Source organism: Arachis stenosperma, chromosome 4, assembly GCF_014773155.1.
Source record: "Arachis stenosperma cultivar V10309 chromosome 4, arast.V10309.gnm1.PFL2, whole genome shotgun sequence".
NCBI classification, from domain to species: domain Eukaryota; kingdom Viridiplantae; phylum Streptophyta; class Magnoliopsida; order Fabales; family Fabaceae; genus Arachis; species Arachis stenosperma.
The window spans coordinates 100,710,229-100,719,918 of NC_080380.1; the positions used below are offsets into that span (position 1 = coordinate 100,710,229).

The 9,690-nt window shown below is 39.0% G+C and overlaps 1 non-coding gene across 1 annotated transcript; it reads left to right on the top strand.

The window, feature by feature from the left end:
- The first annotated feature begins 1,703 nt into the window (after window positions 1-1,703).
- On the top strand, window positions 1,704-1,811 carry LOC130977521 (small nucleolar RNA R71). The gene has a single exon (XR_009085210.1). It is a non-coding gene; the product is annotated as a small nucleolar RNA R71 (small nucleolar RNA).
- Window positions 1,812-9,690: the final 7,879 nt, after the last annotated feature.

Below are 9,690 nucleotides of genomic sequence, written 5' to 3' on the forward strand. Positions count from 1 at the left end.
GCTCTCATGGAGCCTCACAGATACTCAGAGCAATGTTGGAACCTTCCAACACCAAACTTAGAGTTTGAATGTGGGGGTTCAACACCAAACTTAGAGTTTGGTTGTGGCCTCCCAACACCAAACTTAAAGTTTGACCGTGGGGGCTCTGTTTGTCTCTGATTTGAGAGAAGCTCTTCATGCTTCCTCTCCATAGTGACAGAGGGATATCCTTGAGCCTTAAACACAAAGGATTCTTTATTCACTTGAATGATTAGTTCACCTCTATCAACATCAATCACAGCCTTTGCTGTGGCTAGGAAGGTTCTGCCAAGGATGATGGATTCATCCATGCACTTCCCAGTCTCTAGGACTATGAAATCAGTAGGGATGTAATGGTCCTCAATCTTAACCAAAACATTCTCTACAAGTCCATAAGCTTATTTTCTTGAGTTGTCTGCCATCTCTAGTGAGATTTTTGCAGCTTGTACCTCAAAGATCCCTAGCTTCTCCATTACAGAGAGAGGCATGAGGTTTACACTTGACCCTAAGTCACACAGAGCCTTTTTGAAGGTCATGGTACCTATGGTACAAGGTATTGAAAACTTCCCAGGATCTTGTCTCTTTTGAGGTAATTTCTGCCTAGACAAGTCATCCAGTTCTTTGGTGAGTAAAGGGGGTTCATCCTCCCAAGTCTCATTTCCAAATAACTTGTCATTTAGCTTCATGATTGCTCCAAGGTATTTAGCAACTTGCTCTTCAGTGACATACTCATCCTCTTCAGAGGAAGAATACTCATCAGAGCTCATGAAAGGCAGAGGTAAGTCCAATGGAATCTCTATGGTCTCATTTTGAGCCTCAGATTCCCATGGTTCCTTATTGGGGAACTCATTGGAGGCCAGTGGACGTCCAGTGAGGTCTTCCTCAGTGGCGTGCACTGCCTCTTCTTCCTCCCAAAATTCGGCCATGTTGATGGCTTTGCACTCTCCTTTTGGATTTTCTTCAGTATTGCTTGGGAGAGTACTAGGAGGGAGTTCAGTAATTTTCTTGCTCAGCTGACCCACTTGTCCTTCCAAATTTCTGATGGAGGACCTTGTTTCAGTCATGAAACTTTGAGTGATTTTGATTAGATCAGAGACCATGGTTGCTAAGTCAGAGGTATTCTGCTTAGAACTCTCTGTCTGTTGCTGAGAAGATGATGGAAAAGGCTTGCCATTGCTAAACCTATTTCTTCCACCATTATTGTTGTTGAAACCTTGTTGAGATCTCTCTTGATTCTTCCATGAGAAATTTGGGTGATTTCTCCATGAAGAATTATAGGTGTTTTCATAGGGTTCTCCTAAGTAATTCACCTCTTCCATTGAAGGGTTCTCAGGATCATAAGCTTCTTCCTCAGATGAAGCATCCTTAGTACTGCTTGGTGCATTTTGCATTTCAGACAGATTTTGAGAAATCAAATTGACTTGTTGGGTCAATATTTTGTTCTGAGCCAATATGGCATTCAGAGTGTCAATCTCAAGAACTCCTTTCTTCTGACTAGTCCCATTGTTCACAGGATTTCTTTCAGAAGTGTACATGAATTGGTTATTTGCAACCATTTCAATTAGTTCCTGAGCTTCTGTAGGCATCTTCTTCAGATGAAGAGATCCTCCAGCAGAGCTATCCAGAGACATCTTGGATAGTTCAGAGAGACCATCATAGAAAATACCTATGATGCTCCATTCAGAAAGCATGTCTGAGGGACATTTTCTGATTAATTGTTTGTATCTTTCCCAAGCTTCATAGAGGGATTCTCCATCCTTCTGTCTGAAGGGTTGGACCTCCACTCTAAGCTTACTCCATCTTTGTGGTGGAAAGAACTTTGCCAAGAAGGCATTGACTAGCTTTTCCCAAGAGTCCAGGCTTTCTTTAGGTTGAGAGTCCAACCATATTCTAGCTCTGTCTCTTACAGCAAAAGGGAATAGCATCAGTCTGTAGACCTCAGGGTCAACCCCATTAGTCTTGACTGTGTCACAGATTTGCAAGAATTCAGCTAAGAACTGATGAGGATCTTCCAATGGAAGTCCATGGAACTTGCAATTCTGTTGCATTAGAGAAACTAATTGAGGCTTAAGCTCAAAGTTGTTTGCTCCAATGGCAGGGATAGAGATGCTTCTCCCATAGAAGTCGGGAGTAGGTGCAGTAAAGTCACCCAGCACCTTCCTTGCATTGTTGGCATTGCTGTTATTTTCGGCTGCCATGAGTTTTTCTTCTTTGAAGAATTCGGTCAGGTCCTCAACAGAGAGTTGTGCCTTAGCTTCTCTTAGCTTTCGCTTCAAGGTCCTTTCAGGTTCAGGGTCAGCTTCAACAAGAATGCCTTTGTCTTTGTTCCTGCTCATATGAAGAAGAAGAGAACAAGAAAATATGGAATCCTCTATGTCACAGTATAGAGATTCCTTAAGGTGTCAGAGGAAGAAAAATGGAAGACAGAGGTAGAAAATTCGAACTTATCAAAGAAGATGGAGTTCGAATTTTGCATTAAGAAATAGTGTTAGTCCATAAATAGAAGGATGTGAGAAGAAGGGAAGTAATTTTCGAAAATTAAGTTAAAAGATTTTGAAAACATTTTGAAAAACACTTAATTGATTTTCGAAAATAAGAGTGGAAAAGAAATCAAGTGATTTTTTGAAAAGGATTTTGAAATTAGAAATTAAAAAGATTTGATTGAAAACTTATTTTGAAAAAGATGTGATTGAAAAGATATGATTTGAAAACAATTTTAAAAGATATGATTTGAAAACAATTTGAAAAGATATGATTCTAAAAATTTATGACTTGCCTAACAAGAAAAGATATGATTCAAACATAAAACCTTCCTCAACAGAAAAGGCAAAAAATGTTCAATCAAATCATTAATTGTTAGTAAGTATCTTTGAAAAAGGAAAGAAATTGATTTTGAAAACATTTGATTGAAAAGATATGATTTGAAAAAGATTTGATTTTGAAAAACTTGAAAAAAATTGATTTGAAAACAAAATTCTCCCCCTTGTGCCATCCTGGCGTTAAACGCCCAGAATGGTGCACATTCTGGCGTTTAACGCCCAAACTACTACCCTTTTGGGCGTTAAACGCCCAGCCAGGCACCCTGGCTGGCGTTTAAACGCCAGTCTGTCTTCTTCACTGGGCATTTTTGAATGCCCAGCTTTTTCTGTATAATTCCTCTGCAGTATGTTCTGAATCTTCAATTCTCTGTATTATTGACTTGAAAAGACACAAATTAAAAATATTTTTGGATTTTTAATAATGAGGAATAATCAAAATGCAACTAAATTCAAATAACAATGCATGCAGGACACCAAACTTAGCAGTTTGTATACTATTGACACTAACAAAATGAAAATGCATATGAGAAACAACAAAACACTCAAGTCAATAAAATTCAAAGATCAAAACAAGGAAATCATCAAGAACAACTTGAAGATTAGTGAAGACACATGCATAAATTCGAAAAATGCAAGAAAAACAGAAACATGCAATTGACACCAAACTTAAAATGAGACACTAGACTCAAACAAGACATATTTTTGGATTTTATGATTTTGTAAATTTTTTTTTTTGGATTTTTCGAAAATTAAGTGGAAAAAGAAAATAAAGGTATCAAAATTCTTAATGAGAATTCCAGGAATCATGCAATGTTAGTCTAAAGCTTTAGTCTAAAGAAATTAGACATGGCCGGCCAAGCTTCAGCAGGACATTGCATTCAAGAGCTAAATTGATGAGAATCAATCAGCTTTGGTGATGATAAGAACATCACCTTGAAACACTAGAATTCATTCTTAAGAACTCTGAAGAAAAATAATACCTAATCTAAGCAACAAGATGAACCGTCAGTTGTCCATACACAAGAACAATCCCCGGCAACGGCGCCAAAAACTTGGTGCACGAAATTGTGATCAATACTTTTCCAAACATAAACAATCCCTAGTAATGGCTCCAAAGACTTGGTGCTCAATACCATGGCATAAACACAACTTCGCACAACTAACCAGCAAGTGCACTGGGTCGTCCAAGTAATACCTTACGTGAGTAAGGGTCGATCCCACGGAGATTGTTGGTATGAAGCAAGCTATGGTCATCTTGTAAATCTCAGTCAGGCAGACTCAAATGGGTATAGTGATAAACGAATAAAGCATGAAGATAAAGATAGAGATACTTATGTATATCATTGGTGTAAGAGCTTCAGACAAGCGTATGAAGATGCCTTCCCTTCCGTCTCTCTGCTTTCCTACAGTCTTCATCCAATCCTTCTTACTCCTTTCCATGGCAAGCTCGTGTAGGGTTTCACCATTGTCAGTGGCTACCTCCCATCCTCTCAGTGAAAATACGTCCCTGATGCTCTGTCACAGCATAGGCTAATCATCTGTCGGTTCTCGTTCAGGCCGGAATAGAATCCATTGATTCTTTTGCGTCTGTCACTAACGCCCTAGCCTGCTAGGAGTTTGAAGCACGTCACAGTCATTCAATCATTGAATCCTACTCAGAATACCACAGACAAGGTTTAGACCTTCCGGATTCTCTTGAATGCCGCCATCAGTTCTTGCCTATACCACAAAGATTCCGGTTAAAGAATCCAAGAGATAAACATTAGAGCCTCGTTTGCTTGTAGAACAAGAGTGGTTGTCAGTCACTTTGTTCATGAGTGAGAATGATGATGAGCGTCACATAATCATCACATTCATCATGTTCTTGGGTGCAAATGAATATCTTGGACAAAGAACAAGCGGAATTGAATAGAAGAACAATAGTAATTGCATTAATACTCGAGGTACAGCAGAGCTCCACACCTTAATCTATGGTGTGTAGAAACTCCACCATTGAAAATACATAAGAACAAAAGTGATCATTGGTTTCGGCCCCAGAGAGGGAACCAGAAGAACCAAGATGAAAATACAATAGTAAAAGGTCCTATATATAGAAAACTAGTAGCCTAGGGTGTACAGAGATGAGTAAATGACATAAAAATCCACTTCCAGGCCCACTTGGTGTGTGCTTGGGCTGAGCATTGAAGCATTTTCGTGTAGAGACTCTTCTTGGAGTTAAACGCCAGCTTTTATGCCAGTTTGGGCGTTTAACTCCCAATTAGGTGCCAGTTCCGGCGTTTAACGCTGGAATTTCTTGAGGTGACTTTGAACGCCGGTTTGGGCCATCAAATCTTGGGCAAAGTATGAACTATCATATATTGCTGGAAAGCCCAGGATGTCTACTTTCCAACGCCGTTGAGAGCGCGCCAATTGGGCTTCTGTAGCTCCAGAAAATCCACTTCAAGTGCAGGGAGGTCAGAATCCAACAGCATCTGCAGTCCTTTTGAGTCTCTGGATCAGATTTTTGCTCAGATCCCTCAATTTCAGCCAGAAAATACCTGAAATCACAGAAAAACACACAAACTCATAGTAAAGTCCAGAAAAGTGAATTTTAACTAAAAACTAATAAAAATATAATAAAAACTCAACTAGAACTACCAAAAACATACTAAAAACAATGCCAAAAAGCGTACAAATTATCCGCTCATCAGTCATATGGAGGTGTTTGTTGAAAATAGGCTTGTGAGTGTGGTTGAGGTTCATGTTGAGGATATGACTCATAGGCATATGGTGGTGGTTCTTGAAAATCACAAGGCGATTCACCATAGCCATTGGATTGATATGCATCATAGAATGGCTTTTCTTCATAGTGCATTGGTGGAGGTTGTTGCCAAGAGGATTGATCATAAGCATATGGCTCCTCCCACCTTTGGTTATCCCATCCTTGACACACATCTTCATTGTAGCTCCCATCACCTACAACATAGTTGTAATCACACTCAGAGCCAAAATGAGAATTCATGGTGATAAGAGAGGGCAAAAACAAAAAATAGGAACAATTAAAGAGAACAAACTAAAAACTAACAAAGAAGCAAAAAGCAAACATATTCACAATATTCACATATATACAATAACCAATAACATAACACCATTGCAATTCCCCGGCAACGGCGCCATTTTGATGATTAGATTTTTGATGGTTTAGAATTTTACAAATGAATTCTCGTTGCAAGTATAGTGCCTAAACCAAACAATAATCTTTTCATACAAAAAGTTGTTTGTCACTAAAACAAACCCCTAAATTTATAAATCGAAGTATTGAAACCTCGGGTCGTTCTCCCTAGGAATTGCAATAAAGTGTCTTGTTATTGGTTGTGAGTTATTTTGGGGTTTTGATATGAAGCATGAAAGATAAATGGCAAGAAAGTAAACTAAGGCCTAAAAAGGTCTTGGCAAGGGTTGGTGGTCAAGGATCTCTATCCTAATCACTAACCACAATATGAGAATTGGCAAGGATTAATCTCATTAAATCATCCTCTAACTAGTAGTAAAGGAAAGTCAAATGAGCTATATCAATCCTAGTCCATAAGTCCTAACTCTCCACTAATTCAATTAGTGAGAACTAGAGTCAATGGATCCCAATCATCAATTACTTGGACATTAGTAACTCAAGAGTTCCTAAGTTACCTTTCCAAGCCAAGAACATAAAACTCTACTCTAAAATCCAACGAAGCATTTTCTCAAACACTTGGAAGGCACAAAAGAAAAGCATAGTAAAGCAACAACAAGAATGAAATCTAACAACAATTATTGAAAGGAATTAACAACAACAATTAAAAGAAACACATTTATTATGAATTACCTCTTATTGAATTGAAAGAAAATGGAAGGAACAAAAGTAGATCTACAACAAAACATAAGAACAACATAAAGGAAATTACAACAAAAGAATGGAAGAAGAATGAATGTAACAACAAAGAATTGAGAGGTAGAAGGAGATGAAAGCATGAATTAAAATCTAGATCTAAGATTATTGAACTAAACCTAATCCTAATCCTTGAGAGAAGTATGAGCTTCTCTCTCTAGAAACTAACTCTAACTACTAAACTAAGCTAAACTAAACTAATGGTAACCAACATGTGTTTCCCTCTTCAATCTTTGGCTTAAATAGCATCAGAAATGAGTTGGATTGGGCCCACAAGGCTTTAGAATTCGCTGGCCACGAGTTGCATTAAGTGGGTCATGTGCCACAATCGGCGCGTCCTTGTACCGTGCGCGTGCGCGCCCCTATGCGCGATGCAACTATGAAAAATCTTATATCGTTTTGAAGCCCCGGATGTTAGCTTTCCAACTCAACTGGAACCGCATCATTTGGACCTCTGTAGCTCAAGTTATGGTCGTTTAAGTGCGAAGAGGTCGGCTTGACAGCTTTCCGGTTCTTTCATCTCTTCATGAGTTCTCCAACGTTTCATGCTTTCTTTCTTCATTTCCTTGATCCAATCTTTGCCTCCTAAACCTTAAATCACTTAACAAACATATCAAGGCATCTAATGGAATCAAGGTGAATTAAATTTATTTATTTTAAGACCTAAAAAGCATGTTTTCACTCTTGAGCACAATTAAGGAGAAGTTATAAAACCATGCTACTTCATTGAATAAATGTGGGTAAAAGGTGATAAAATCCCCTAAAATCAATACAAGATAAACCCTACAAATGGGGTTTATCAATGATATATTATTATTGAGACGCTATGCGCCTGGCAGGGACGGGATGCTATGCGCCTGGCAGGGACAGTAGGTTAATCCAGCCTGTCAAGGTCGCGGCGGCGGCATAAGGATGGTAGGTTTATCCCGCTTACGCTGAGATGTGAGGTCTGTGGCAAGAGTATCCTGCTCACATCCTTTCGGAATCTCTATAGTATGCAAGCACTGACGTTATGGACTGTGATCCGGGCACGATATCTCGGGGATTTTCAGTATGAGACTGAAGGGCAACGTCTCCATGGAAATGTGTTGGATTGGCAGTTGAACCGATAATGTGATATCACAGCCAATAGAACAGGCATTCATCATGTGCATCTTTTATCTATTTGCTTGCTTTTGCCGACATGTATTGCTTGCCTAATTGTATAACATGCCTAATTGCCTACTTAAACTACTTGACTTATATGTTTATGTTTGTGCTTTACTTGCGTTGTGTTAATTGCGTATTCTACTGGGATTGAGGAGGTTTGGAAGGAGGTGGCGATGGGATCGCATGGAGGATAGGTTGGTGAAGGCTGTGGGACTGCGAAGAGTTGGTAGTTTAGAAATCCACTAAGTTAGATTACTCTTTATCATTATGGTTTTAAGTGATGTTTTAATGTTTTAGTTATGCTTTAAGTTGAATGTTGTGATGTATATGAAGTTCTAGGATTGCCTCTGGCGTCCCAGAGTCTTATATCTTACATCATTGGGCACTGTTACCATACTGAGAACCTCCAATTCTCATACCATATTTTGTTGTTGTTTTTCAGATGCAGGTCGCAACCCATCTCGGTGAGTTGCTTAGTGGTGACAGAGCGGAGGATCGCTATCTTGTTTGAAGTATTTTTTATTATTTTGTTTAAGATCTCTCACTTTTATATTTATTTGGCCTAGTGGCTTACTTTGAGAGGAAAATTTATATAAACTGTTTTATTGTCTAAACTCTGTATATCTGTATGTAACAAGTCGGCTTAAACTCTGCGAGCGGCGGCTAGATCTCTATATTATTATCTTTTGATATATCTATTTACATATACCTTGATATCCGTACGTATATCCTGTGCTTTGTTTAGTGTAGCTTTCTAAGTACGGTTTATGCTTTTTGAACACTGTTTTTGAGCTTAATTCTTCATCGGTCTTCTAGAATATATTAATTCCTTCTATGTTATGTGTATAAGCGTTAGAACTGTCGTAACCTTTGATTAACCTTTACTTTACAACACGAGGTAAAGCTTAGGGTAATTAGAGTGTTACATTTAGTGGTATCAGAGTGGTTCCTCCTTGTGAGCCTAAGGGATGGACGGACTGTGCTTCATTACATACTCTGTGTCTTTTTTTTTCATGCTACTTAGGTTATCTGCTTGATATATCTATAGCATGCTTGTTTGTGAGTGCCTTTTTGGGATATACCTTTGATATTGAGACTAATCACCTTGATATCGATTGTTTGGTGTGGACAAGACCTTGAATGGCATCTCATGGACAAGGTCAGTTACGTATACGGAGAGACTATGAGGGTAACCCGACGACGGACAATCACACTAAACTCGTGGTGGCAATGACTAACTTAGTTAACACGATTCAAGCGAACACTGCTATGACTACTCATGCTATGTAGCGGACAAGGCAATCAGTCGAAAATGAAAGTGGAGAGGGTTCTGAGGACTACTTAGATGGTGTTCAGAGAACTCTAGCTTCTTTTCGGAAAGTTGACCCGCCGATTTTCAATGGATCGACAAACCCTACTGAAGCAGACAACTGGTTCCAAGATGTGGAGCGTGCATTGCAAACTCAATATGTACTATATGACCAGTTCGTGGAATATGCAGCTTATCAACTAGTGGGAAAAGCTTAGCAATGGTGGCAATGAGAGCACCAACAGCTACACCAACAAAATGTGGACATTACATGGACGTTATTCCAGACAGCTTTCTACAGGAAGTACTTTCATGAGTCAATAAAGGAGGCCAGGGAGTTGGAAGTCTTACGGTTAATGCAAGGGTCCATGACTGTACCTGAATACACCAGCAAGTTTGAGGAACTCTGTAGGTTTTCGAGAATAAGTAAGGGTGCTCCTCAGTCCTATGAGGGCTAGAAATACATTAAATACTTAGTTGGGTTGAGGGAA